Below are 27,933 nucleotides of genomic sequence, written 5' to 3' on the forward strand. Positions count from 1 at the left end.
TGTGTAGATTTTCATTGTTTGGATGTGAACTTCCCCAAATTCAAAACCTCTGGAGAAGTGGGGGGGGAGGTGTGATGGGGTGAGAGGAGGATAAGGGATGAGGAGAGGAGGCAGATAGAGTGTTTGTTCTATCTTATGTCCTGTCCCAGGTTGTCTTCCGTTACACCATGGTACCTTGTCCGAATATTTTAAATGAAGAAGCTACTATTTTCCTGGGGTAAATAGTGTGCAGACTCTGCTGCTCCCTCTTTGCTTCTGCTCAGTCAGATCCCACTTCGCTCCTTAGTCTTACGGTCCAGATGGCAATTTTCAGACTGAACTTATATTTTGTAAAGTAAAAAAGGGTCAGGCCCTCTATGCCTGCTTATCCACGCATTTCAGGATGGGAAAGGATTCATGAGGACGGGCTCCGCTTCCTTTCCAGCCCGTGTCCTGTGCAGAGGGGTGTGTGGACAGGAGAGCTTTGCCTCACCTTGGTGCACATCTGCAGCTCACCCAAGGCACTTGTCTGTGTGTGTCCTGCCAGCACCCTGGCCAAGCGCGGCTCCTGCTCCGCATCAGCCCCTGTGCGAAATGGCTTCCTGAAACTGCTTGCTGGCCATCGAGGGGTGGCTGCAGGCAGAGGTAGTTTGCAAGGGTGCGGGTCAGTGATGCTGCTGTGCTCGGAGATCCTGGAGTAATTGGGTCCTTTTGCTAACAGAGGCTGGATTATGTCCATCTGTGTCCCCAGGACCACGTGCTGGGTGGTGTATGTGCAAAAGTGGAGTTGTTCATGGAGCGGCGTAGCCTGAGACTGCACTGAGATGGGTGCACACAAAGAGCTTCGTTTTGTCACATCAGAGCCGCTGTTCCTTTTCTTTGCAAGTCAAACTGCATTGAGCCTCAGCAAGAGGACTTGCAATGTGTTTTTGAACTTGAGAAATGACAGAGGCCTCCAGCATAGGGTGTAGAACATAATTCCTGCCACTTCATTTCTTTTCAGTGACGGTGTAGTGGAAAGCAGAGCTGAACACACAATGCAAAGTCACTTTTTCCTGTCTCTGCAAGATATCACTTTAAAACTAGGTGAGATGCATTGATCTGAGGAAGCCAGGAGCAGGGGCCAGAGGAGGTGGAAGAAGAGATGCTACTCACTCTCTTACAGAGCTGTTTACTGACCAGCTATTATTTTCATCTTTTGTATTACTGTGAAATTCATACATTGTATTTGCCTTTTGTGTACAGCTCTCAACAAGTATCTCTTTGTCAGCCTTACAAAGGGCAATAAACTCTGTGTTGCAAATAAGCCTCGGTAACTGCTGGACATTATGACTAATTGTAATGCAGCATATATCCTTGAGGACTATAAACCTATATTAAAAGACAATGGTTGAGAGAAAAGCTATTGAATTGAGATAGTACTCATGTAACCCCATGGGGGCTCAACAGACAACAAGGAGGCCATTGATACAAGCTCTTATACAAAAAGCCACATAGACAGAGAGTCATCCAAACCAGTATGGTGTGTGGATGACCACATAGTTCAGTTTAATGCTGCTTTTGTTTAGTTCTCACTTAGAGGCAGACAACACACACTGGAACATCAGAATTAGTTCTGTTTAGATTGCTGCAGAGGGAACAAAGGGGCAAATGAGAAAATTAATGGAGCGGTGCCCCCCTCACCTTCTCTTGTTGTGTACTAACGCTTCTGAAATCTGTCCCAGTTCCAGGGTAAATTCTGTAATGCAAGTGAGAGAAAGCAGACTATTGTCTTTTTCTTTTTTCTAAAAGACTGAGCAGTGTTGAAGTTTCTTTTGCTAGTTCTGTCTCTTTTTTTTTTTTTTCCTCCTTGCATGTCCTTTCCTAAATAAGTTCAGGTCTGATACTATAACTGATCCTCTGAAACCATCAGCTGAGTTTTCAGTTAGGACATTAAAATGTAAGCAGCCCGTGTTTAAAATGCATTGGCACTGAGGGTGTAGAACTGAATCAGAAGTCGGGAGTGATATCACACTGAAGAATCCTGGTCTTGGCTCTCATCCCTTGGGTGGTTGTATCTTGGGCTTGGGTGCGTTTTTATACCCCAGTATTGTATTAGTCACTGAAAGAGTTGTACTAAAAATTTCTTCTTTCTCTGGAGTGATACTCCTTCTCCTTTGTATGGCCATAATTACTTGGATTGTAACCTGTGTCTCTCTGTACAAAGCCAGTTTTTTTTCTGAGACCACTCTGAGATACAGGTGGTTCTTAAAGTTGTGTGTTTATCTCTGCCTTTGTTCTAAGGACCAAGAGTGCCCCTGTAATATAAAGATGACCAAACCTGTAGTTAGAGCCTACTTGATACACTAATTAATAATAAAATCCACCCAGAGGAATACCAGTCTATTGCTTTGCAGCTTTTTCAGGAAAGCCAAGAAAGGATTTGTGAGCATTTGATCCTCAAGCAGGAAAAGAGCAAGAAACTACCTCCCTTTCATCTTTTCATTGTTTTAATTACAGATAACATCCTCTGCTAAATATTTAGTTTATTTTGCTTTCCTAGGTCTCACCTCTGAATCACTCAGAAATCCTTTTAAATTCCATGTAAACTTCCTGCTTCCGAGAATGCCACCTCAGTCTGTCCTGTACGTTTTCCCTCTTCTCCATGTGCCGTATGTGCTTTTCCCCACTCCAACGGCTGATGAGGTTTTGTCCACTTGGTTGCATCTGTTCTGCTGTCGGAGACCACCTGTGTTTTGTTTAAATGTTTTCCACTTGTCTAGTAAGTCTCCCATCTCAGAACTCTTCTTATGGATAAATGTGTGCTGGTGGCATCTCGATGGCTTTATTAGCAATGCGATATTAGCTGCACTGAGAAAGAAAACTCTTCATAGTTACCACTTCAGCTAAATGGCACCTGTCTTCATTTAAAGCCAATAAGACTGTTTCTACAGCAGTAAGTGAAGCAGGAGTGAAAGACTAGTTGTACCTGTTTTGAAAATCAGCACCCTGTGTGTAGAACCCACTGCACTGAAAACAGCGTTCAAAAGTTTGAGATTTATTTTTATTTATTTTCAGTCATGGGATGGGGATTGCTCTCATTATTAGTGACCTATAACCAACCCTATCTGTTAATGCATTTCAAGCAGGTGAGATACAGATGTGCTCCCTTACTCTGGCAGAACTGCTATTTTGGATTTTGCCCCCAAAAGGGAGCTCACCATGAGAAGCTAACTGTGGTAAAAATGAAGCTATCCCAGTATTATTTACAAATACACCAATAACTCTGATTTTCAACATGTTACACACTTGTGCTTCAGAGCATTTGGTGCAACAGGAGTTTAGTGGCTTGCGGTGCCTGTTCAGGAACACGTTTCCTCCCATGGCCTGTGTGCAAAAGAAAACAACCACCTTTTGTGCTTGTTTCTCTCTCTTTTTTTTTTTTTTTTTTTTTTCCAAAAGAATAGACAGTTTCGTACAAAGCCTGAGGATGGGATTTGAGAGGTTTAGGCACGGTGCCTGGCTGGGCTGTGTACTTGCTCTGTCCCCTGGGCAGATGATTCCCACCCGGCTGTGTCTATAACGCTGCTCAGCATAAAAGGTCAGAGATGGAGCTGCAGCCCCGTGGCACCGGCTCTGCCGCCTGCCTGACCGTCTCCCCTCTGGCCTGGGCAGGGCAGCTGTGCCCAGCCTTCCTCCTCCTCCTCCTCCCCCCCCCTCCCCAGCTGTTTGCGGCCATGGTGGAGCGCAGGGCCAGCTGGCACCCACCCAAACCTTGGCACAAGGCAAGTGCCATGGAGATCAGTGAGATCCAGCGCTTGAGCCCGGTTCCTGGCCCAGAGCTGGAGGCGGCCGTCCTAACGCTCAGTTTGTAACATGGGGAAGGTTGTAGTTCTTTTTCCTCAGTTTTTGCCGCATCTATTTAGATTTAAAATTTTCAGGGCCTTTGTAAGTAGTGCTGCTATCACCGTGAGGGTCTACCCACTGCCGCAGGACAGATAAATACACTTCTTCAAGTAGGCTTGCTTAAGCCCCGTGCAGGACCCTGTTTTTCTCACTCTTTCCTAGTACCTTTTCTCCATTGCCAGATGCCCCCTCTCAGACTTTTCTGCAGGCTGTTCTTTTTAATTTCTCCCAAATGTGATTTTATTCCTTCTTTCATACCATGATTTTTGCCTGATCCCAGTTTCTCAGCAATGTCTGCCTGGCACTTCCATCTGCTTTTGTCCTGTGAAGAAATCAGCTCTAAAGAAACACCCTAAGTGGGAGTTATACTTTTATTGGAGCCAATATTTTACCCAGTGAATTAGTCCCAGTGGAATGAATGGGACGATTTGCATGCTTAACATTAGGCACACTGAAGTCCTTCACTAAATCAGGTCTAACGTGCACATTGAACTTCCCCTGACTTAGTAGAAATTCTGCAGTCCAAAAAAGCTGCAATTTAAAGTCACCATGTGAAAACCTGGGTTTGTTGTGGCCAGTGCCAAGGCTGTCTCTGCTGTCGGTAGAACCAGGACATCACCTCAGCTGTTAAGCCCTCAGGCAAATACCCCAAGAACACAAAACCTGCAGTCAGGAGTCTTCTAGCAAATGAGCCCTGTCTTGAAATGAAGGATTAGGTATTATATGAGTTAACCTAAAAAATTAAACACAATAATTCTGTATGTATCTCTCTGCTTTCTTTTTCCTGTTTAAGTAAATTTGTTTCTGTTTTAACTGACTTCAAAAAAGAATAAGACAAAAAAATAAATCCTCCTATTTTTTAAATTAGCCTAAAGCAAACAAACTAAAACTTCTTGATGTTGTCCACCATAATTCATTATTCTGGTGCAGTACTTTTTTTTTTTTCTCCCCCCCCTTCCATTGCCTGAATAATGTTCTTTGAAGACTACATCATCAATAAACCACTCTGGTGAGGTTTAGAGGGCCTAGAATAATGAATAACAATTAGGGGCATTTAAAAGGTAATATTTTTTCCTGCAATTTGGGAATTGATTTATGAAGTTGGGGATCCTCCAATTTCATCAAATAAATGGTTTCTTAAACCAATTCTTCTTACCGTCACGGTAACACCTTTAGATCTGGCACTGTTAGTGAGCTTTCTTGCCAACTTATTGTTTGTGATGCAAATGAAGCACCTCTCACTTGCACGATTAACAGAATTCTTCTCTAAAAACATTATAAATTTTCTACAGCCCAGCTAAACTAGCGCAATATCGGTTTTACAGTGAGAGCCATCCTGATGAGCTTCATCTGTGTGATGTTACATTTATTTTTAAAATTAAAGCCACAGATATTTTTCCTTGTGACATTTCTTGAAAATGCATTGAAATTTAAAGGCCTGATGAGCACACCTCACAAATGGAGCTGTGTCGTTAGCTTAGATAAGCAAGTAAAAGGTCAAAGTCCTGCTTAGCAGCTCAGAGGAACAGATCATATTGCCAAAACCAGTCAGTGAAATCAATCAGCGGATGTGTAAAACATGGAACAAACTGGAGAATTTGGCATGAGGGGTAGGATTTTCATAATGACCCCACTGAAAAAGAAGTGTCCGCATCCTTAAAAACAGCTGTCGAGAAGCCCAACCTGTACGGTCACTGAATTTCACGATGCCTAACTGACCTCCATCTACCAGCTCAGTGCCAGCAGCTTTCTGATTCACCTTTAAACAACCTGGGACGTTTCCAGTATCTTGCTGGTGGGTGTCCTAATGGAATTAAACTGTAATACCTTGCACTCTGCAATGGGCAAACGTACAGATAAAAAGATGCTGAGGCAATAGTCTTTTTTCACAGATCCTTAACTCTTTTTGGAAGTACAGGCCAAAATAATAATCTTCTGGAGGCTCTAGGTAGAGCAAAGCCCCAAGGCAGACTATGTAAAATTGTGAAAAGTGTGAGAATTTCCTTGTCAGCTTCAAAAAGGGTAAACAATATAGCTTGTCAACAAATATTAAATACAGCCAAAAATATTGCTAGTAGTATGTTGCAAATAATATTTGCAAAATGGGAATTAACTTGCAAATGTATTTCTTCTACAGACTTCCTCCTCCTGTGTTGGGTGGCGTATTGAACAGCAACACTTACACTTAACATCACAACTCTGATGTTCTTCCAGAGGAGATTGCTCAGCCTAGGTAGTGTATCTGTAATGCGGAGGAGGAAAGATGATCCCGGAATTTCCCAGACTTCAAGAGCAAAGGTAGTGTCTCCCAAAATCCTTTCAGCAAGCATGTGCTCAGGGATCACCTCGTGTGGTGTTGTTCCCAGCCTTGGGCTGTTGGCTGACTGCTCCTCTGTAGCCAACGTAGAAGAGCATGAAAAGCATCACTTCTAAATGTCTGTGGGGGGCTGAGTGTAGGTGTCCTTGTCTTTTCTCTATAAAGCTGACTCGTACAAGGATGTACAAGACTTCGCGTACTCCCTTTCCTGTTGTTGTTTTTCATTTTTTTTTTCCTTTTTGGTATTAAGTTGGGAGAAAGCATCAGCCTGAAGTTAGATATTCAAAGCTAAATATGTAATTTTTATTTGCTTGTTATGCCCCAATCCTACTCTGTTCTTTAGGTTCATGAAAACGCAGTTTTTTGTTTTTACGCAGTCAGGACTGTTGGTCTGTGTTTTAGAGAAAGCTGGACAAAAGTTCGGAGGTGCCCAGTAGGAGAGAGAAGTGTGTAATTGTTACATCAGATTTTTCAGTGTGGCACTAGACAGGTGGTCTGGAGAGTAAATAACTCTGTGCTGGCTCAGACTGTTTTCACACATTCAAGCATGTGCATTCAGAAAGAGGAAAAAAAAATAGCTTAAAACAGTTCGTTCTTTTAATTTAGGAGATCTTTCCAAATGTTGCCGCATAGAGAAATGGTATGGATATCACAGTATTTATGAATCAACAACTTTTATGCAGCTTAAATATGAAACAATTTAGTTTTGCTACTTCTAAGGTATACAATTTAAAAAGCAAAAGGTTTATGTTTCCCCCACTGCAATTCTATAGACTGAATATCTGTCACTCCTTTTCATGAGATCAGCCTGGAGCTACTAAACCCTAATTCCCTCAACAGACAACAGCCACAGTGCCAGGGAGGGATTGCCTGGGCTGGAGCTTCCAGAAACATGTGAATCACCCCAGCACTGTGCAGCTTTTTGTACTTCTCTCTTGCAATTTCAGCAGGAAAATAAAAGTAATTAGAAAGCTCCATTTGGCACCAATGCTGGTAGTTTGAAAGTGACCTACTAAGCTGCAAACCCCCCTTTCTTCTCCATCCCGCTCACAATCTAAATCTAAAATCTGGTCACTCTAGCATGGTGCTGTTTGGAACTGAGCTGCTGCAGTTCATGCACATTCCTATTGTGTTTAGAAATTGTTGATAAAAGATCTCGGAATATTTATGTTGGACATCTCTATGTATGTCAATACTGCCATGTCCTCACTGTTGCCAAATTCTGTCTCATTTTATTATTTTGATATATGGTGGGTTATTGTAGAGCACTTGCTTCTGTACTCCTTCAAATGCTTGAGTTATTCCATAGTTCCTCTCTGAGAGTCATTTGCTGCAGCTGTGACATTACTCATGGTTATCCCTTAACCTAATTAGTTCAGTTTATTTACTCTGGGAGAAGGGAAGAACAGGATAGAGAGCGTGTTGTGATACGGCCCATACTGCAAACTCTGCAGCAGAGGTGGGGCAGAAGAGTTTTCATGAATCTGATTTTAGAGGTCTTCGCTGCTGGGGGGTTGAGGGGGGGTATTTTAGCTGGTGCTCTTTAGAGTATTGTCCAACCTCTAGTTGATATAAATAGAGCCACTGGGAGAGACAGAATAAGATGAACTAGCTGACTCAATGTTTGACTGATTGGACAACATAATGAAAGTTTTGCAATCCTTTGTAAGCAGGAGTAATATGATAGCAAAGGAACACTAGGGGATCCGTTAGATTTGCATACCAATAATCCATCACAGTGATGAAATTAATTCAGCTGCATCTTATTGCATACTCCATATGATGCAAGACCGGTAAAAATGCATCTAAAATACAGATTCCTCAACATTTCAAGGAAATTATATGTAGTAGGTATGTAAAGCATACATCGAAGCAACCACATCGAAGTGGTTGTTTAAACAGTAAAAAGTGGAAAGAGGTCTTTCCTAAAAAGAAGAAGTATTTTGATTTAATGCTGTCTGTTCAACACAACAGTTTTTAAATGTAAAGATTGAAAGTCATCTAAATATCCATTTTCAGGACCTACATATTGATTTTGATGTCCAAATGTACCCAGCTCCCCCAGTCAAACTTTGATGAAAATGACGTAAATTTTTTCTAGCTATAATTACAATATTTGTTTATTTTGAGGTAGATTTAATGTGCCATATAATTAACTGGTGCAGAGAATTAAGCTATAAAGCATACTATTATCTCTCAGGCTTTTTTCAGGGATATATGAGATTGTCACATATGGCACTAGCTGTTGATAACTAACCTAATGAAATGATACCATCACACAGAGGCTGTTTCTCAGTATCCGTTCCAACTGATAAGAAGTTATCTGTCTTGATATTGATTTGACATCTATCTGCTCCGTATGTGACTTTGGAAACTAATGACTGAGGTTGTACTGAATATTCAGAGATAAATTTTCAGATGAGCAGAGGGCCAGCCTTCCTATTTCTCAGAAGCTTTTTTTTTTTTTCCCTGCCTGCTAATGAACCGTGGGTGCTGGCATTAGCTGTGAGACAGCTTTTTATGACTGAAGATCAGATCAGCTAAGGGCTAATATTAGTGCTTGCAATGCATTGTATAGAGGAAACCAGGAGTGTTAATATCGATGGTATTCTGGCAAAATGAAGTTCAGCTTTCTTAATGCGTCAGACTCAAGATACTACTCCCTTCCTTAAATTACAGCTTGATTGCAGCTGAGCAACTCGACAAGCTGGAAATTATGACAAGTGCGTTGCTGTTGTTGACCACACCACTAGGGATCTGGAGCATTTGGAAGGGAAAGAACCAGTCTGATTTTGCAGGACTAGCAGGCCATTTATATGTGTACGTGCCAGAACAGCAGCTGAGGGAAAACAGGACATCTCGGTCCATGATCGGGTGTGAATGGGGCTGGGACAGGGCAAAATATGTCATTTGGTGGTCTTGGTGTCCTTGCCAGTTTTACTGGCATGATGCTACCTGCTGCAGAAGTGGGCAGAGGAGAGGTGTGCTAGGGCACAGCCAGGCTGCCTCGCCTGCCTCTTCGCTGCTGACTGTGTTCTGGCCAAGGGACGATGGTGTGGGGATTTGTGTTGTGAATGCGGTGCACAGGGAAGAACTCATTTATTGTGATAGCCCTGGAATTTGGTTGCATTGCTTCCCCTGAAGCTTCCAGTTCTCCAAAGTGGCTTTGGAGAGCATCAGAGGGTGACAGCTGGTACTTTCACTCCTTACCTGCAGTCGTTTCTGTCAAACAATGCAGGGCATCTTTGGTTCTGGTCTGGCATGTGTCAGGAGTGCAAGGCTGTCCCATAAGGCAGAGCTTCAAGAAAAACACCAGTAATGTGAAACCCCCTAAGTCAGGCAACATGATTTTATCACACGTATTTATGCTGCCTAACAGCTGGCACTGAAAGAGAATGAGTGAAAAAAAAATCCTACCGAGGGCAGTACAGAGTGAACAGCATCCCTCTTTAGGTGACTTGTCCTCTGGAGAAGCCTACGTAAGAGCCTCGGTAGAGCAGCCTCCAGCCTGGGGTACGTACAGGAGGTGTCAGCAGGACACAGGAGGTACTTGCATGGCCGTGTCAGCAAAGGCACGTGGTGCAGTAGGAACAAAACACTGTGCTGAGTACCCAGTGTCTGCAAGGCTCATTAGTGAGGATTTGAGTTTGGATTGCCACTGATCTGAGCCCAAGAACTCATTAGTGATTGTGGCACTTCAGGTGCATCCCTGGAGCATGTCCTCTGGTTTCCAAAGGGGTTGTATGCTCCAAGACCACCTGTGCCGTGAGCCAAAGCACGGCAGGTGGGGACAGCTGGGAGAATGACTTCAAAAATGGTCTCCTGATGCAACCTAAACTACTACTGAGGGCATGTTGTTCAGTGCTGGATGAAGGAGATAGGAGTACTTTCCTTTGGGTTCATATGCAGTGTCAACAAAATCCTGAGGGATGCATAGGTGACGAATGTTTGCATCAGCTTCCATGGAGCTGGTGCCACGTTAGACAGCTCTGTTCTTCAGCGCTGTTGTTAGCTATTTAACCTTTCTGAACTGCCTTTGCCCAGCCTGCTGCATGCTGCATTCTTTTCTCAGTCCATTGCATTTTGTTTCTATATTACACCATTTTTTTAGTGTTTCCATATTTATGAATTCATCCATCTACAATAACAATTACAGTTGGAATGTTTACTTTGCCTGATAACATTTACAGTTCATCTACTGGGCAAATACTTGTTATTCTTTGCTTATTTTTTTAAATATATATTATTAGAAGAGCTTTTGTAAAATTTAATTCATTCCTCCCAAATATGTTCCATTTCACACAATTGGCAGGAACAAAAAAAAACCAACCCAGATCACAGCAAAACAAAGCAGCCCCATCTTCCCCAAAGAAAGACTGAAAAAGGAGTTGAGAAAGGTACTGCATTGACAAAGATAAAACCAATGTCTAGCATTTAATTTTAGTTTGTGTTTTTTTTCTTGTGGTGCAGTTACGGGTGACTTAAGGCCCTGTTTGTTTTATGTGAAAAAACACAGGGTTGACATTCCCTCGTGTGCTGGATCAAGTGCTTGATGCCCATGGGATGTGCATTCAGCCGCCGCAGTAAATGCCACCGAGATTCCTCAGGGCTGTGCGATGGCTTCTCCCCTAGCCCTGGCAGCCCCAAAGTGCCAGGCAAAGACCGCGCTGTTGTAGGGCGAGCGCAGGTGTTTCGGTGCCTGTGAAGGGGCAGGACGTGTGGAGGACTTCTCTAGCTGCGGACCAGCTCCACAGAGCAGAGCCCTGCCCAGTCCACCCCGGCGCATTGAAGTCATTAATGCTCTGTGCAGTGCATGGGAGTTAATTTAGTGCAGATAGCGGAGAGACTCGGTTTTAATGTGCACTGGAAGGATGTTGGCACACATTTTTGGACTGCACGTTGCTCTCTGCCTTGATGAACTAAGCAGATACTGTACCATGAAAGGGAAGAGGAAGCTGAAACTTGGAATAATATGTCTGTTTGTCTCACAGCATGCTGCTGCTCATGATGTTGAGTTGGCGACAGTCCTGCTCTGCTTGGAGAGCGCAGCCGTAGGGTCTGGTTGCAGGAGGATGAGCCCGTTGTTATCTGGCAGGGTTGGTGAGAAAGGAAAGGAAGGTTGATTCTGGCCAGATGGGAGATACTTTCTCAGTGTGAGAAAAGTGCGCGTGGAAGCAGATTATGTTCTGACAAAAGAAGCAAGCGAGGGCCCTACAGTAGGTGTCACGGAGAAGGAGCTGCCAGCCCGGCAGGACAATAGGTGTTGTCAGGAAACACCTGGCTCCGAGAGGAAGCGAAGGGGACCTTGCAGTGAATGAACGCGCTTCTCGTAAAATGTGCATATTAACAGGTTCTTGCAAATGCATCGGGCAAAGAGAATCCAACCTTTTGTGAGGAGGCAGGAAAGTCCTTCAGCTGAACTGTGTTTTAATTTCAAACAGTTTCATACACGTATTCTCTGGGGTTAGATCAGTCAAGTACTTGCCATGTGTTCAGACTGAGTATTTGGGAGAACAAGCTCATAGGCAGAAGCCAAAGGCCTGTACGTTTGCACAGTGGAAGGAGTCTGCTCAATACCTTGGAAGTGGGTTTGACTAACAGGAGAGAACAAGACCTGAATGTTCATTTTCCCTGAAATGTTACTGCCCTTAGGAGCAGATAAGTAGTAACAGATGAGTAATCTAGTTAACACAGGCTCAGAAGTTCTGTATTAAACTTGTACAGAATAGTAATGGTAGTGAAGAAAACCTCTTTAAATAAAAAGATGTGAAAGAATGCAGATAAGAGGGTGTAAAAAATAAGATAAGGAAAGTAAAAGTGTAGAACAAAAGGGAGGATTGCGCAAGAGGTTAAAATAATAGTAAAGCCTTCCAAGTACACACAGAACCAAAGGGTCAGCAGAGAAGCCGTCAGCGCTCTGACTGCTACTGAGCAAACACCATTTGCTGATGGGGCGGAGGGGTGTCACTGTGGGTGCTGCGTGGCTGCGGACCCTCAACAGGGTGTTAGTGGTGGAATCCATCGTCCCGATTTATTGAACTTCTGGTTTTTTCTTTTGCTAAAATCTGTCCATGCTGTTATAAATGGAGGAAATTAACCTAATGCCTAAAAGCAGGTGTCTGAAAATGTTATAGATGGTAATAAATTGCAGATAAATTATGGACATGGAGCAGAGCAGGGCAGCATTGCTGGTGTGAGAGCAAACTCAGATCTGAGACACGATGTTTGTTGCTCCCCGCTTGGGACCGTGTGAATTTGGTCCCGCTGTTCACAGATCTGAACTCGCATCTCTATGCTGTCCTTCGCTGAGCTCGGGGAGACATCAGCTGGAGAGGACAGTATCGGGTCAGCTTAACCACCTTATTATTGTTCTGATGGATTTAACAAGGAAGGAATAAAGTGCATGGAGGAAAAAAAAAAAGGCAAAGCAAAAGGAGGATGTGAAACAGGAGAAGGGTGAGGGGATGTCACAGAGAACAGGCTGAGAGGGTTAAGCACGACTGAATGTGAAGCAAGGAGAAGGTGAGGGGACTGAAAAGAGAGCGCTAGTGCAACGGAGAGACACAGGCAGAGAAAGTGCAGGCCTGACTGTACAAACGTCAGCAAGTCCAAAGTGACAGGAGTCAGCCTTAAGGTGGGGACATCAGATACAACAATTGCATGTGAACCCTTTTTTTTTTTTTCTCTTTTGAGTCATGAACTGAAGTTTTCACTTTCCTGTTTTTACCTTTCCCTTCTTCTCTATTGCTGTGATAATTTCTGGTGGTTTATATTTGCACTGCTTTTATGTGAAAATGAATAAAGAAACAGAAGGGGGAAAAACTTTCATTTTCCATTCCATTTTGAGAGGCCAGTGAGGTGGGTGTGGAATCGGCTACCTCCTCATCTGCATCCTGATTTTCCTTTCAAACTGAAAGGACCCTTCTACATCTCTATTTAGAAGTATAACCCAGAGTCTGAAGATTATGGGCAATGCCAATCATCGCCATCCTATCCTGGATGAATAAAGTAAATTTTCCTGCTCTGCCTGCACTATCAGATCCATATTGGCGGGCATTGCCACAATCCTCACGGTTTTCATCACTGCTAAGAAGTTAAATCCACCATGTCTTTACCATGCCAAATAATAACAAGAAATCATGCTTTAAGTATGCATCTGTATTAGCTATTTTTATGAGACATAAAGGCTTCCTGGTCCCTTGTGGGGTCATTTATATGATGAAAATAAGAAATATGGTATTGTTTGGCTGGGGGTGGTGGTGGTTTATAATTCCTTAATTACCTGGGGCATGTCTGAGTTATTTTGGAAGGGTTGTTACTAACAGCATGGTATCAGCTGTGCGACTGTAAAGAACAAGAACCAATAATGTAAACCCCAATTTGTTCTGGCAAATAACAACCTGGGTCAAAGGGGTTGGGGGGGGGCAGTAAATTGAAGAATTTACCCAATGGCAAAGGTAATCGGATTTTGTTTCCAAAAGTACAGTTTCAGCAGTGTTGATGCTGAAGTGCTAGAGGTAATAAACTGGGGGATAAAACAATGGAGGTAAATGAAGTGGTTGTGCAGGTGGTGGCGGTGCTGGCTGCAGGCAGGGAGGGGAGTGCTGCCTCTCTCCCGGCAGGATGGCTGGGCTGCTGGAGAAGGACCAGTGAGAAAAGTCTTCTTGCATCTGCTTCTGGGTACCTTTTTCTTAGCTGGCTTTTTTGTTTGGGTTTTGGAGGGTTGTTTTTTTTTGCTACCCAAATGTCTTTGTTCACTGATAAATCACACCTGTTGCAGGTGAGATTTTACCCTCTTCAGGAGTTTCTGATAGTCCTACAAAGCCTCTGTAGAAATCAGCTTAATTCGTTTTAGGGCCTGTATTGGTTTTTCACCTTCCATGCTTGCTGTTGGTTGAGATCTTGACAAAAGTGGGTTAAGGACAGCTTGGCCATGCTGCCCCTTTCTGGTACTGGGGCAGTGTTCCTGCTGGGTTAGCCCAAAACATCTTTGCCCTTCCTACCTCTCATTATTTTATATTTCTTTCCATTAGCTCACTCTAAGACAAACCTTACTTGTCCGCGCAGCACAAACTTCACCATCGCATTTCATGCTGAAAAACAGTGAAAAATAAAATCACCTTTGGTCAATTTATGATTATTTTCTAATGGGACTTCAAAATGAGGTTTCAAAATTGTGGTAGAGGACTGCGGACAGAAAAGTTTGTTTCAAGTGTTTCCAGTGATAGTATGACTGAATATATATGATTTCTTTTTTTTTTTTAAGAATTACAAAACTATGAATTTGTGATGAAAGGCTTGATGGCTTTATGAATAAGTGCTGGTTGATGCTATTTAAGTAGGATTCAATTAAATCTTCATAAAATGAACAGAGTGAAAGGCTTGACATGAACTGAGGCCCAGGAAGGCAAGCTGCCATGTATGAACTATTCCATGGAAATCAGATTACTTTTCATAGCTGCAAAAATGTGCTTAGCTTAAACATATCGGGCCAAATTCTGTTCTCATTTATGCATGTGTAATATGGAACTAAGTGCAATATTTGGGTAAATCTATTTCAAATAATTAGTTGATAGTCTTGGAGGGAAAAGAAACCATTGCTAATTTAAATATTGGCATATTCTATTTTTCAAACAGATGTTCAGACTCTTATATTTTGGCATCCCAAGATGAAAAGATAGTGGAGTTGCACAAGAGGGTTTTTATGGAGACTGTCAAAGGAAATGAGAAAACTCTTGGGCCAAAATTCAAACAAGTTCTATACATAGTTTCCCACAAATTTCTGATCCTGAGAGCTGTGGGGAATCCCACTGACTTTAGAAATTCCCTTCTCCATCACACAGTTTGCAGGATTGGGGCCCTACAAAACACAACGCAGTTGTCCTGGCTCTGTGGAGGTAGATGGCAAAATGCCTTTGGCATAAACAAAGTAAGGCTTTTCACAATTATCTTTTTCAGAGGCTGAATTAAAGCCGCCTCCCCTATTTTTTCCCTAAGCTAGTTCAATCTCTTGTTATTTTACCAAGGTTTGAATTTGAAATCTGAAGAAATTTTTTACCTTGATATGCTTCTATAACTTTCAAATGTATGGTAAGGTAGCGTAGACGCATTGTTGCCAGAATATAGATCCATGGTAACTGATTAGCTTAAAAACACACATAAAATCTTCCTTTTATATTTTTTTAAACCAGTGATTGTCTTTGTTCTGCATTTACTCCCAACACTTTTTAATACAATAAAAAAACCCTGAAAGTAGCATTAAAATTACCTCACGTTTCTGAATTTGTTTGTAAATCTGCATTGGTATTTACTAGACAAACAATTTCCCTGGTTGCTTTTAGAGTTTCTAACTTTATTTTTTTCCCCTTTACAAAAATCCTTAGTGTTAGGCAAACATTAATCCAGCTTCGTGGGTTGCTGAGATACACTAATGCTAAATGATGTGCCAAAAGCCTGTGGCAGAATGGGGAGTAGAGTTGCTATCACGTGCTCTTAGTCCAGCCCTATAGACCATCTTCCCCTTTTTCTCTGTGCTTCAGATGAGAATAGATGCTGAACCAGAAGCACTCCCGCTTAAAATAGTAGCTGAAATTCTCCTTTCACCCCAGTTACACAGTGATACAACAATACTGACATCAGCAAAGCGTCTTGATTTACTGCAGAGTAAGAGAGAAGAACCATAGAATTAAAAAAAAAATCCATACATGTCAATTACAGATATTTACACTATCAAGCACATTACCAGCGTGTAGTAATAATGGAAAATGAAATCTCACCACTGTTCTCTCTCCCTGTGGAAATTCGTATTCAGAACTCTATTCATACAATGTCTTGACTTAAGATATCACCAGCCTTTGCTTTCTCTGCAGCCTGCCAGTGAACAGATGTTTTTCTCTAAGTATGGTGTAATCGTAAATGAATATAATAAGGTAGGGGACACGCAAGATTAAATTGCATGACTTCAGCTTGCCTGATGTGACTTCCATTTGCTTCAAGTGTTGCTCAGAACTCTGTGTTTTACCCTCTGGGAATAAAATGGCCTGGAAACAGCCCCCAGTGGTTCAGAGAGTCTGGGGGCTCAAAATATTTTCAACCAATTTCTGTCACCTTGACTTCTATCATACCATCCACCTGTATGTATAGATTAGAAGCTGTACTTCTCTGCTTCCAGCCTTTCTCTGTATACTTCTGAATTAGTCTTCAATACCTAAATTGCCTCCTTTTTAATGCTACAATAGTTGACTTTTCTGATCAAATAGAGTGAACATATGCTTTACTAGCTCTTCCTAACTGCTGTATTTCCAGAGTATTTTATGAATTGTGGTAAGGTTTAGGGTCATATAAAATGTCTGCTTAGTTCACTTCTAATCAAGGTAGATAAGATAAAGTCAAGGCGTGCAACTTCCAGTCTTTCATTGCCTTCTTGGAGTACATAGCCTTCCTGGTGCCAGGTTTTCAGAGGACTCCACGATTCAAAGTTCTTTATTCAGGCTGAATTTTTTTTATTGGTTCCCATGTACAAAGTCATGGAAAGGTCGTCTTTAGAAGATCTTAGATGTTGAAAACTTCACTTGACCTGCTGAGGTGAACTGTACAGGGTTTGGATTCTCATTGCTAATCCTGCCAAATTTACTCTGCTTTATCTGGGCAGTGGACAAAATAGAAGAGTGGACAATTGATGTTTAATATAAGTTTGAGGATGGGTTTACCTCCTGTAAGAAAAGCTGGTCCCTGCTCAGTGGCCAAATCCATTTTTAGAACTAGTAATAATAAAAATAATGCCAGTTTGGCAGCCCAGCATTGCACCAATTAATTCATGTTGACTTCCCTGAATTACTTGTGTCCAATCAACATTTAAAAGCTAAAAAAGCCAATATTTAATTTCAGCATTCTCAGCTGAAAAGGACTTTTTCAGCCATTTTTACATGAAATGTAATCCAAAATCTTTTGTTCAGATTGAGAGAATATTTTTTTCCCTCAGCCAAGCAAAAAAAAAACATCCAACCCACCAAACAAAAACCCTCAAAACAAAACCCTCAGCTACTTTTGCATGTTCAAAACTGGATAATGCTATTGGATTTGCAAGCTCCATAGTGCTGACCCCAACAGCAATTAGAGTAGGTCAGGGTCTGGGTGCCAGCCATGAAGTGGTTTAACAGAGCGCTCTGGTGTGCTTGATGCCCTTCCTCTGCAATTGAAGTGTAAGAAGAGATTCCAGTGATTCAAAGCAGTTGGAGACTTCTCCATAGTTGGGGTAATTCTCAAACAGGCAGTTGTGGCCATCTTCCACCCCCTTCACACAACTCAGCCAATGTAAAAGGGCAGCTAACTGGGAAAAAAAGTCCTGGCTCAGGTTTGGTTTGGAGAAAACTCTTGAGAGTAGATGCTTATATGAAGTTAATCTGAACCATCCTCATTTCTTGGACCTATAAATCTGGGCAGTAAATTGTTCAAGAACAGGTTTCTTTATAAGATCTCCAGGACTTATTACTTCTCAGTGTGTTGGAAATTGTGTGAAAAAAACTCCTTTGTTTAGGTATTTTGGCACTCCTCCATCTTGTTTTAGAAAATATAATGGGTAGAATTCAATGGAATTTTTCTGATCTGCGGTGTTTTGAATTCTATTTATGTTTTGGGCAGCGGCTTGGGGAAGCAGTATTTGCTTCTGAACAGTTTTCCCACCCCCATGTTGCTTTTCTTTTTGCAAAGGTTGTGAGTGAGGAGCACACATTCATAGGTGGGCATTTGGTAGGCACAATAACTAAATGTACAGTTCTAGCACTTCAAATCCTCCTGTTACTCAGCAAGAGAGTAGTCTCTGCTTATTAGGATCAGACTGCTCCACGACGAAGTCCATGAGTGGCCTCTCACAGGGATACGTTGGTTGGTATAATGCTAAAGGCCTCAGCCCAGGCAGTGGAGAAACTCTGTTAAGGCAAGAAGAAGGTGTTAAAAAGGTGTTTTACACCTCTGTAGACTAGGTCATATTCCACTCTTCTCTATAGACTACTTGGCTACCGCAGTCCACCTAGCCCTGCGCCAATGCCAGATCTCCGCTTCCCTATTTGCAGTGAGTGACAAGTCAGTGATTTGCTGTCTCTGCAGTTTTAGGACCCCATGAATTCTTGGGTGGACATCGCCTAATACTCAGAACTAAGTAACTTGTTGGCACAACGGCATCTCTTGTGCTGTTCCTTCACCTGCCAACTTTTCCCTAGCACAGGCAAATTCTCTCTCTCCTTCCATTAATGCACAAAACAAGACTTTTAGAAGCTGCCAAGAGTTCCCTATAGGACTGAAGGACTTGGATGTCACACAGCATCCTCTCTGGCTGCCTGAGATCAACAGTAACCTTACTGTATTTCCCCACCTTGATGAAATGCAGCTCGCAAGATTAAAATAACAGGCTGCAAAAGCAAATGTGGTATTATACCACATTAATCCTCTGACACAGCATTCAACTAAACGCAACGTACAGCCACGTTTAGTACAGGCACGTGATTCATTCACCATTATTTGCCGTAATTATCTTGCTTAGAATTAAAAAGGATTAAAGGAAACTTGGTGGTCCATGCACTTAAAAGAAGCAATGCAAGACAATTTTAAAATAAGTGGTCCTAGTCATGTCTGTTAAGCATTTTCCCATAATCTCTGTTTTTAACAACAATTTATTGCAGTAAATGTTTGTTAGTAGCCCTTTGTCATCAAACATTAAACATGCCTTTGATTTTCTTGTGATTTATCTTGATGTTTTGAAAGAATGGCCGTGTGGTTAGTTGTGTACTACAACTTATGATGGTTATAAAAATTGTAAATTACCTCCCTCTGTGATGTCTGTTGCTGTTCAGTGGAACTAATGGAGCTTGGTCATAATGGAGATGTTTGGACTAAATTCTGATCCACTTTTGGTTTAGCTTAAAAAAAAAAAAGATTTGTGCTGTGCGTCTTCCTCAGAACTTTCACTCTTTCTTTTCTGATAAACATTAAAAATATTTTTTTCCACCTGAAATGGCATTGGGAAAGCAAGAGGATTTGGGATGACTATAGTATATTTTTTAAAGAACTGGGTAGATCACAAGATTTGAAGAAAATAAGTCTTAAGTCTGTATACATGGTGATTACGGCAATAATAAAAGTGAAATAGATGTTCAAATGTGGAGGTTGAGAAATTAGGTCCTAACATATTTCTATTTCACTTATCAGTTTTGTATTAGAGATACAAGTCTCTGAAGTACAGCTCTGGTGAATTTGGGGACCAATTCTAAACCTGTGGTCAAGTACTAATAATCTTTCTGAGCCACTTTTCACAACTACAATATGGTGTGAAATCTCTACTCTGTAAAATCGACGTGGGCATATTATATTTGGATATTTGGTGTTTGGAAGAAAAAAAATAAAAAAGAATCTGATCTATTGCTTATCATCGCTCTGGCAAGAGGAGACGACAACTGTATAATCGCAAGTTCCTCTCTGTGGTACCTTCTGAACTGTGTGGCCTTTGCAGTGAAAGACAGGAACAGTCTCATGCCCCACCGTTATTTCGTAGTCACTTGCACCTAGGCAAAATGGTAAAAAGTGCTCCCCAGGACAGCAGTGACTCAGGGCCAGGCTGCTGAGAACAGAAACAATGTATTTCCCTTATTACCTTGAGAATAATTATTTAGAGCAGGGGTTAGGTTTGCAAAAGTCTGCACATGACAGTTTGAGAAATCCCGCTGAAAATGTCTATAGTGCAATTCAAAGAGAGGAAAGATTGACCCGTACTTAACAAAGACATAAAATAACAACTTGCTTTAAGGTGGCCACCTGAAAAAGGTGAAATAGTGTCATCAAAGAAAAAAAAAAAACAAAATGTGTATATTCTCTTCCGAAAGAAAAATAAATTCTCTCCTAAAAAGGTGCAAAATTTACAAAAGGTCAAATAAATCGAAATAGTTTTTCAGTGCTGCCATATTGTTTCAAACTTTGGCTTCTTAATAAACTATTTTAAGTATGTTTGTGATCAAAGAGTCACCAACATCATTAAGTTTTAAGTCATGCCTTGCAATGACCTTAATAAAAAACCATTAAGATCATGTAGTATCTTAGTTATCCAGTCTTCCATATGGCAACACCTCAGTTTCAGGGATAAGTTTATGACAGTAACATGTCTTAGGAGGAGACGTGAGGATGTCCTCTCTACAGAGTGTTAGCAAAACTGCGAAGTCATGAATTCCGTAGAGCACCAAATATATTGTTGACAATTAAATATTTGTTCTGCTCTGTACTGTTATATACCCGCATGAAATTAAGAAAAAAACAATTAACTGAGCAGGAATGAGCATTGCAAGGCTTCTGCATTACATACATTTAAAACTGCTCACTACAAATTTGGTGATGTAGTTTAAAAACTTCCTTTAAATTATTTATGGTGATCTTACCAGGCCTCTGCATGAACACTACTCCAGAATTTGTATTATCTGTCTTGAGGACACTACTCAGAGTGAAGCAAGGCGTCAGAATCTGGCCCTAAATTAGCTGTATTAGGGAATTGATTCAGTATTTTTGAATGCAGATGAGGGCAATCTGGGCTCATCTAAACTTTGCAAACTAGTAGAGGACAGCACTGGTGCTGGTACTGCAGAAGTACTGCTGGGAGGAGCAGAGGACCTGTGTGGATTAGAGGTTTTTGAATTTACTCTTTCTGCAGAAAGCTGGCAAAGCTGCACTGCCTCAAGAAAGTGGTGTTACAAAGCCTGGCGTGGAGACACCAAAGATTTATTTTTTTGTTTAATAATTTTATTTCTGCATTAATTAAAATACAGTTAGGATTGATTGTGCTTCCTACATTAGGATAATAAGCAAAGATTAACTTAGATATCATTGGGATCCTCCAGGTGTATAAATGCTTCAGCAACGTGCACAGCTGTTGCAGTTTATATGATAATTAATATACCTTTTATTTCTCAATTCTGGCATCTCTGTACTGTTTTATGAATCAGACCTTATTGATTAAGAGAAAGAAGACTTAGAAGAGGAGCAAAGAAACCCTGTAAAGTCAGAAGCCAGGCATAATTAGTTTGCACAGGTTTTGTTGTTAGAGTTTCAGGTATCAAATCAATAGAGTAACATTAATAATTAAGGACTTGGATAAATATACCAAGTCCCAGATTAGAGGTTTGAGCTTTAAAATGCTCACATAAAAGGTTTTCCTTAGGCTCTAAATGTTCTAAAGTGCTGTAATGTGACTTCTCAGCTACAGATGCTGTTAAGAAATACCAGGCTGCTGTAGCAGGGAGAGATTTGGGTATCTCCACGTTGGGGAGTACCTACTGTATGTGCAGGAGAAGAGCTGGCATCACTTTTGCATGATTTCTCTTTTCTTGTCTGCAGCTGAGGGGAAAAAAGAAATTAAATAATAAAGGACAACAGAAATGTTCTTAAATCGAGTAAAAGCGGAGATTGTTGCCCTTTTTTTTTTTTTTTTTCGTACTTTTCCTTGTTTGTGAAATACCCTGAACATGGCAGGCCATCAGAAAGCCACACGCATTCCAAAGGATCCAAGGGACAAAGATTAGCCTGGTACCTCCGGCATCGCCCAGCATTGCAGTCCCTACGCAACTGTCATCCCGCAGCTTTCCTAATTTAGTGTGAAGGCAAGTTCCCTCCTTACTGAGTTTCCTCTATCATTTGAAGACACAAAAATAATAAAAAAAGTATTATTTTTCTGTTGTGACAATCTGTAAGTCAGGAATAACGTTAATACTTCCTCTCCAAGTGGTTTACTTTTCACCGTACTATTTTTTAGTAGATAATTTAAACCAGATGTTTCAGTTTTGGTGTAATTAAGTGGCTTTTTGGGTAAGCTGGCTCACTTCAGATTATCAAAACATATGTATCTCGTACTCCTTTTGAATCCCTTCTGTTAAGACTTTCATTTGGAAACACATCCAAACCACTTTTGAGTAGCTTTAATTATTATTTAATTTAGTGTATTGACATGGACTACCTAAAAGCCGTGCCGTAGAGAGGCTGATAATACACTGACATCACTGGAACATTTTCCATTGGCGTAGCTCGTATGAAGAGTGCAGAGAATTTTCTGTAGGACTTGCCTAGAAGGAACATAGTATTTCTAATTGCTTTAATAGTTGCTAAGTAAGAAAGAAGACGACAAGCAGGGAGAACATGAAGTATGTGTAATAATATGATGATCCGCACAGCTATACTGGCATGGTAATCTGTGAATAAGACAGAAAACACAGAGTATTTTTCTTCTGGAAACACAAGGGATGAAATTAGACTACACTGCGCAGTCTGCTAGAGGAAACGGAAAGGTCTGTATGGCTGTAGCCCTTTCCGTATCGATGTGAAGTCAATCAAATTTTGACTGACTTTGCAAAGATGGTCAAATGTCTCACTTTGCATCGTAACAGCCCGTGAAGTGATTCCCCGTGCTGGCTGGGCTGCCGGCTGCACCAGTTGTGATATTGCTTCTCATTTCCCAGCAGAGATGGTCTTTAATTTGTACAAAATAATTTTGCTTTCTTTGAAAGAGTAAGAGAGGTCAAATTACTGAAGTTGTTATTCTGAAGTGATTCACTCTGGTTTTGTTTATTATGAAAATTACATGGAATTTGTTTCTTCCCACGTGCCTGTTTGAAAGTCATCTGTTGCAGGCAAAGACTTACTAGAGGAAGGTTTTGGAGGCTCACATCGCTCCCAGTAGCTCTTGTTTCTCATTCCTGTGCAGGCAGTGGCACTGACTCCTTCATATCGTGGCCCAGGTTGTAGAGAGCCCCAAAAGCACAACAGAGCTGTGCAGCAGCTGCCAACATGGCCATGATACTCATAAAAGTTCCCAACTGAAGGTCTATAACAGGGCTGGGAAAAATGTTCCACAAGCCGGTTTCCACGGGGCTGTGGCCTCGTGTGAGTGGTGTCAGTGAGCTAATTACCCATGTGGTTCCACCAGGCTCTTGAGGAAGACTCACTAATGACTTGCGTTGTGATTACAGATGGAAAATATATTTCAATAGAATTTTTTGTGATTGCAGTCTCTTAAAATGATCACAAAACGAGAGACGTGTCTGCAGGACAGCCTCCTTAGTATCAGAATTGTGTAACTCTGCACAGACTACACAATGTGAGTAAGACACTGAGGATTGAACCGCTAGCAGCTTTTCGTCCTGTGATCACAAAAAACTTTACAAGGCCAAAATTAGGCTAGCGATCCCGCTACTCAACAGAGCGAGCAAATATTGTCTGTCTTTGATCTCAGTGGCTCACGGTCATCCATCATATGAAAAATAGTAGGAAGGCATTCCTTTCATTAAATTGATAAACCAAAACTAGAGGGAGGAAATATTAGGGCTCTAGGTAGGGTTTCACCTTCTTGGCTCCTGTACATAATACACACATCTCCTTCCGCACTGTACTGTGTAGGTATCACAGTACAATATGCATATATTGTGCTTAGTTCATCCATGTCTATGTGGAGAGTACGTGAGGAGTTGGATGGAGGTGCCAATTTCTACTGTTTCCATGGGGAATCTCCCCTGTGCAGTGCAGCACTAAGCCAGGAGGTCAGAGGCTGTGAAGAAGGTAGGCATTGTATTAATTGTCTTATCCCATGGTCTCTGTATTTTCTGTGGTTTTTTTTTTTTAAACAAAAGTACTCCATGCAAAAAAAAAAAAAAAAAAAAAAAAAAATCCTTTTCTTCATCATATTAGTAGCAGAATCCGAAAATCCTTCACCAAGGCCACCCAAGCTCAGGATTTTGAGCAAAGCAAAACAAATACTTCAAAAAGGCTGTGCACAGACTGCAAATGGATCACACAAAACCCCTGTCAGACTTGCAGGCTACATGACGTTTGCAGCAAAACAGTAGCTGTTATCTGCAGAGCTGGGGCAGCACGAGGCAGCAGCTGTGAATACTTGTGCAGGAATGGATTTCTTCAAGTCAAGGTCTGGTTTTTACGTGCATCTTTATTTCTCATCCAAATGTGGTAAAGTTGGAACTAATAAAACATAATGGCTAGTTTAATTAAAACAATTTAGTGGAGACTCCTAGATGCCTTCTGATATAAAAGATACAATTTAAACAAAACATAAGAAGCTGGTCATTACTATCCCAGCTCAAATTTAGAAGAGTCTGTGGATATTCAGTGGATCTAGGCTCAGCCACTACACACTGGAAATTTCCATTCCAAGCCTTTATTAATTAAGTTTATACAATTTACTTTCATTATCCATATTTCTGACATCAGATTCTTTCACTTATTTGTACTGTGTATTTTTATTGTGGATTGTTGGCACAGTAATTCCATATTTTATCTGAGTCTATAATTTTGGCTTGAATTAGTGTTTTATATACTGTATTTTAATGGCAAAACTTAATCACAAATCCACAGTGGACAGAACTGGCACTCTCAGCCTGCTTCTATCTTCAGCTCTGTACTTTACATTAAGGACAGCAAGCCAAATGCTCAATGGCACACGATTGTAGTCTGTGTGCGAGGTTGTGGCGGGATCAGGCAACCTGGTTATTAGTCCCTGATCCTGGCCTGTGGGTCTAGGGTCTGCCAAACCCAACAAAGAGGAGAATGGCGTAAGCAATGGTCAGTGAGGAGGCAGAGACGCAGCATCCCCTGGCTGTACCTACCATACCTACCCCGCTCCCAAGAGACGTTTTCCTCCCATTCTGGTTTTATGCTGCTGTTACGCCGTTGGCTTCCATGGAGTTACCACTGATTCACGGTAGTGTAAAGGGAGGATTAGGCCTGTGATGTATTAGACTTCAGGGTCAGAAGTACCTGTAAATCACAGTTTTGATGTCTCCTGTTTGTCTGCCGAAGAGTTACTGACGGGCAGCAGCAGTGCAGACGGCCCTGCCTGATCTAAGCCTTACTTTGCCACATCAGTTTAGACTGGGATAGAAACTCTGCTGTGCACACTCACCCTTTGACATCTCAGACAAGCCTTAATTCCTTCTGATCTCTTAACTTGCAACGATTAAGTTATTTCACATATTTTTGACCAAATCCTCTTCGACAAATGTAACTATTTTGGCAAAACTATTCCGATTTTCCTCCTAGTATTGGTCCACCGAGTTCAGTACAACTATTTGAGTAAGTAAAGGAACTTTGGAATCTTTGTGCTCCCTAAGGTATTTGAATAAGCAATACATTTTGCCTGAAATAATGTGCAGCAACCTGCTTAAGATGATGTATTTGCAATTAACCCCTAGTTGATAGCTCCTGATGCAAAGCAACCTCCCTTTAACAGTGCTTTGTATAGTTTATGATAGCAAAAAATTGTTTTCTTGCAGAAGCAGAGTTGTTTGAATATTGGAAATGAACTGCTCGTCCCTGATAACCCACCACCTCTCAGAATCTCTCCGAAACAGCAAGAAGTAACTTTGTCTGGATGATTGCTTTGGCTGTATTCAGAATCCTCCCCGGAGCTTGTTGCTGCTGTATCAATGTATCAGATGGATCGATGCTGTCGGTGCAATAATTTTAGGCAGAAGACAAAACCACTTCAAAGAGTATAATGACTTGAGAGTTTGTCAATAAGATGTCTTAATGTTTTTGACAACACCCATTTTGTTGACACAGTGGGTGAGGAAGCCTGACATCATTTATTGTGTCAAGTGAACAGATTTAGCTGCTGGTGAACCACATGGTAAATTACACTTTTCCCCCTTCCTGTTTGTTTGAGCTATCAATCCTGTTTTCCTTTTGGAAGCTGATGATTACTTTTATTTCCCCATCAACTAAAAGACAATTTCATTATTTCTCAGGAAAGAAAAGGAGTGTAATTTCTGAATCCCCCTGGAAGGAGTCTCTGAAGTGTCATTAATTCATATTTAGCAAAGTAGTTGAATAAGATATCCCATCCCATTGCTAAAAGAAAAAGTGAGGTAGCTTTATTTATAAGCATGGATCTTTTATAAGCTAAAATCTGTTTTACCATGCATGGCAAGTTCCCAGCTAATTCAAAACATTTAAAGTTATGCAAAACCACTTAGAGAGTTGAAAAAATATGTAAAGATATGTAAAGACACTAAGTATCTTGTTCACTACTACAATAACAGAAAAATCAAGACCATGTTTTGACTCGGGATTTTATCTTTAAAGCTCTTTGCAGAGAGGCTTTTTTCTATACCTGTGTGTGGGTTTAGTTTCTTCTTCAAATGTTTTCCCTTCTCCTCTACTTAATCCTTATAAACTTTGATAGTCTTTCGTAATGATTAATATTATTCATACAGGGAAGTCCATAAAGATTGTTGTTCATCAGTGTTTGTCTTCAAACTTTGAAGTCTCCTAATTGCACAAAGATAGAGACATTAAACAATTACCTAAATGCTCAAAAGAGAAAGAACAAAGGAAATAAGGAGTGATGTAATCCCTGAGGGAATCGTGTTTCTCTCTCCAGGAGGAAGCTGTTCTCTTAAAGTTGGCACAACTATTGGGATGCTCAGCTGTCACTGTCTTCTCACATTTATTCTGAATGAACACAATCCATCCATCAGTGCTTAAGGAGTTTTCTAACAGTACATTGACCTTGAATGCGGCACATTGATTTTCAGTAACGCATCGCAAATAGGGTCGTTACTGAGTCATCCAGCAGTGGATGTGATTGGGAACAGATTTCTGAAATTCCAATACTGTGCCACCTGCCTCCGATGATGGATCGTTCTGTTGCTCCCCATCAATCCTCACCTCCTGTTAAAAAATGTGACACCTGTATGAAATTTATCATTATATACAACACGAGGCAAAACCAAACTGTTACAGTGGGGGCTTTTCAGCAGCCTCCTCTTGTAAGGATGGTTTACGGTGGCATTTATTTAGAGAGGGGCTTCTTGTAAAAGGGCCGGGTGGCAATGGTGACAGAGATGTTAGCACTATAGGGAATTAATGCTGCAACTGGGACTGAGCAATAGATAAAACCAGTCTGGATCTTACGCTGTTAAAGGTTAACACTGGATCAATTAGGGTGATTGTTATGTAGATTGTTATGGACAAATGTACATATACGAAAAGGGCATTAGTGAAATTGGGGAGGAAGAACAAATAGAAATTAACTGATGTTAAAGTAAAAATCAAACTGGGAAAGATTTTGTGTTCTTCTAAAATGCCTGACAGTCTCACTGAGGCGGGGAAAGGGATCTTTCAAAATGATCCTCTGAAAGTCCAATTGAAGGAAAGGTGCTTGCATTTCTTCTGGAAGGGTCAGGTAAATTAACGACTTTTTTCCCCCATTATGCATATAAATGAAATGGTAAGAACAAAGGCCTGGGTTCTCAGAAGTTTTTAGGTCCCTGAATTCTACTGAGATCAAGAAGGATTTGGACACCCTTTAGATTTTAGGTTTATGACTTCTGAAGCAGTAAAGGAAGAACAATTCCTCTGTTTCTTAAAACTGGCATTTGGTTTGGGTACAGTGATTCTGTAACCAAGCTGATGCATCGATGTTTGTTCTTTCATTTGAAATGGTTAAGAATTAACTACTGCATTGAGCAGCCTGGGACAATGAATGGCCTGGTGGCTTGTAAGTGGCAAATTTTACATTCCTCCTTATTTCACTCAGTTGCAGCTGATGCTGAGAATCCTGAAAAGAACTCAATTAAGTAGTCTGTTAATTTATTCTCTCTCTGCCTGTGGGTAATTTTGCAATGATTGTATTAAAAATATGTGTAATGTGTACTCCACAAGCAGAATAAAACCCAATACCAGAATACGAAATAACCATCTGAAAATGAAAC

General features: G+C 41.1%; 1 long non-coding RNA gene across 1 annotated transcript in view; it reads left to right on the forward strand.

Moving 5' to 3' along the window:
* Positions 1-27,933, forward strand: part of LOC142060939 (uncharacterized) — a 223,327-nt gene that overhangs the window by 112,564 nt on the left and 82,830 nt on the right. Inside the window, exon 3 of the long non-coding RNA XR_012661984.1 lies at positions 6,002-6,162. This is a non-coding gene — a long non-coding RNA (uncharacterized LOC142060939). The remainder of the gene's footprint in view (positions 1-6,001; positions 6,163-27,933) is intronic.

The sequence above is a fragment of the Phalacrocorax aristotelis genome, chromosome 8, assembly GCF_949628215.1.
Source record: "Phalacrocorax aristotelis chromosome 8, bGulAri2.1, whole genome shotgun sequence".
NCBI lineage: Eukaryota > Metazoa > Chordata > Aves > Suliformes > Phalacrocoracidae > Phalacrocorax > Phalacrocorax aristotelis.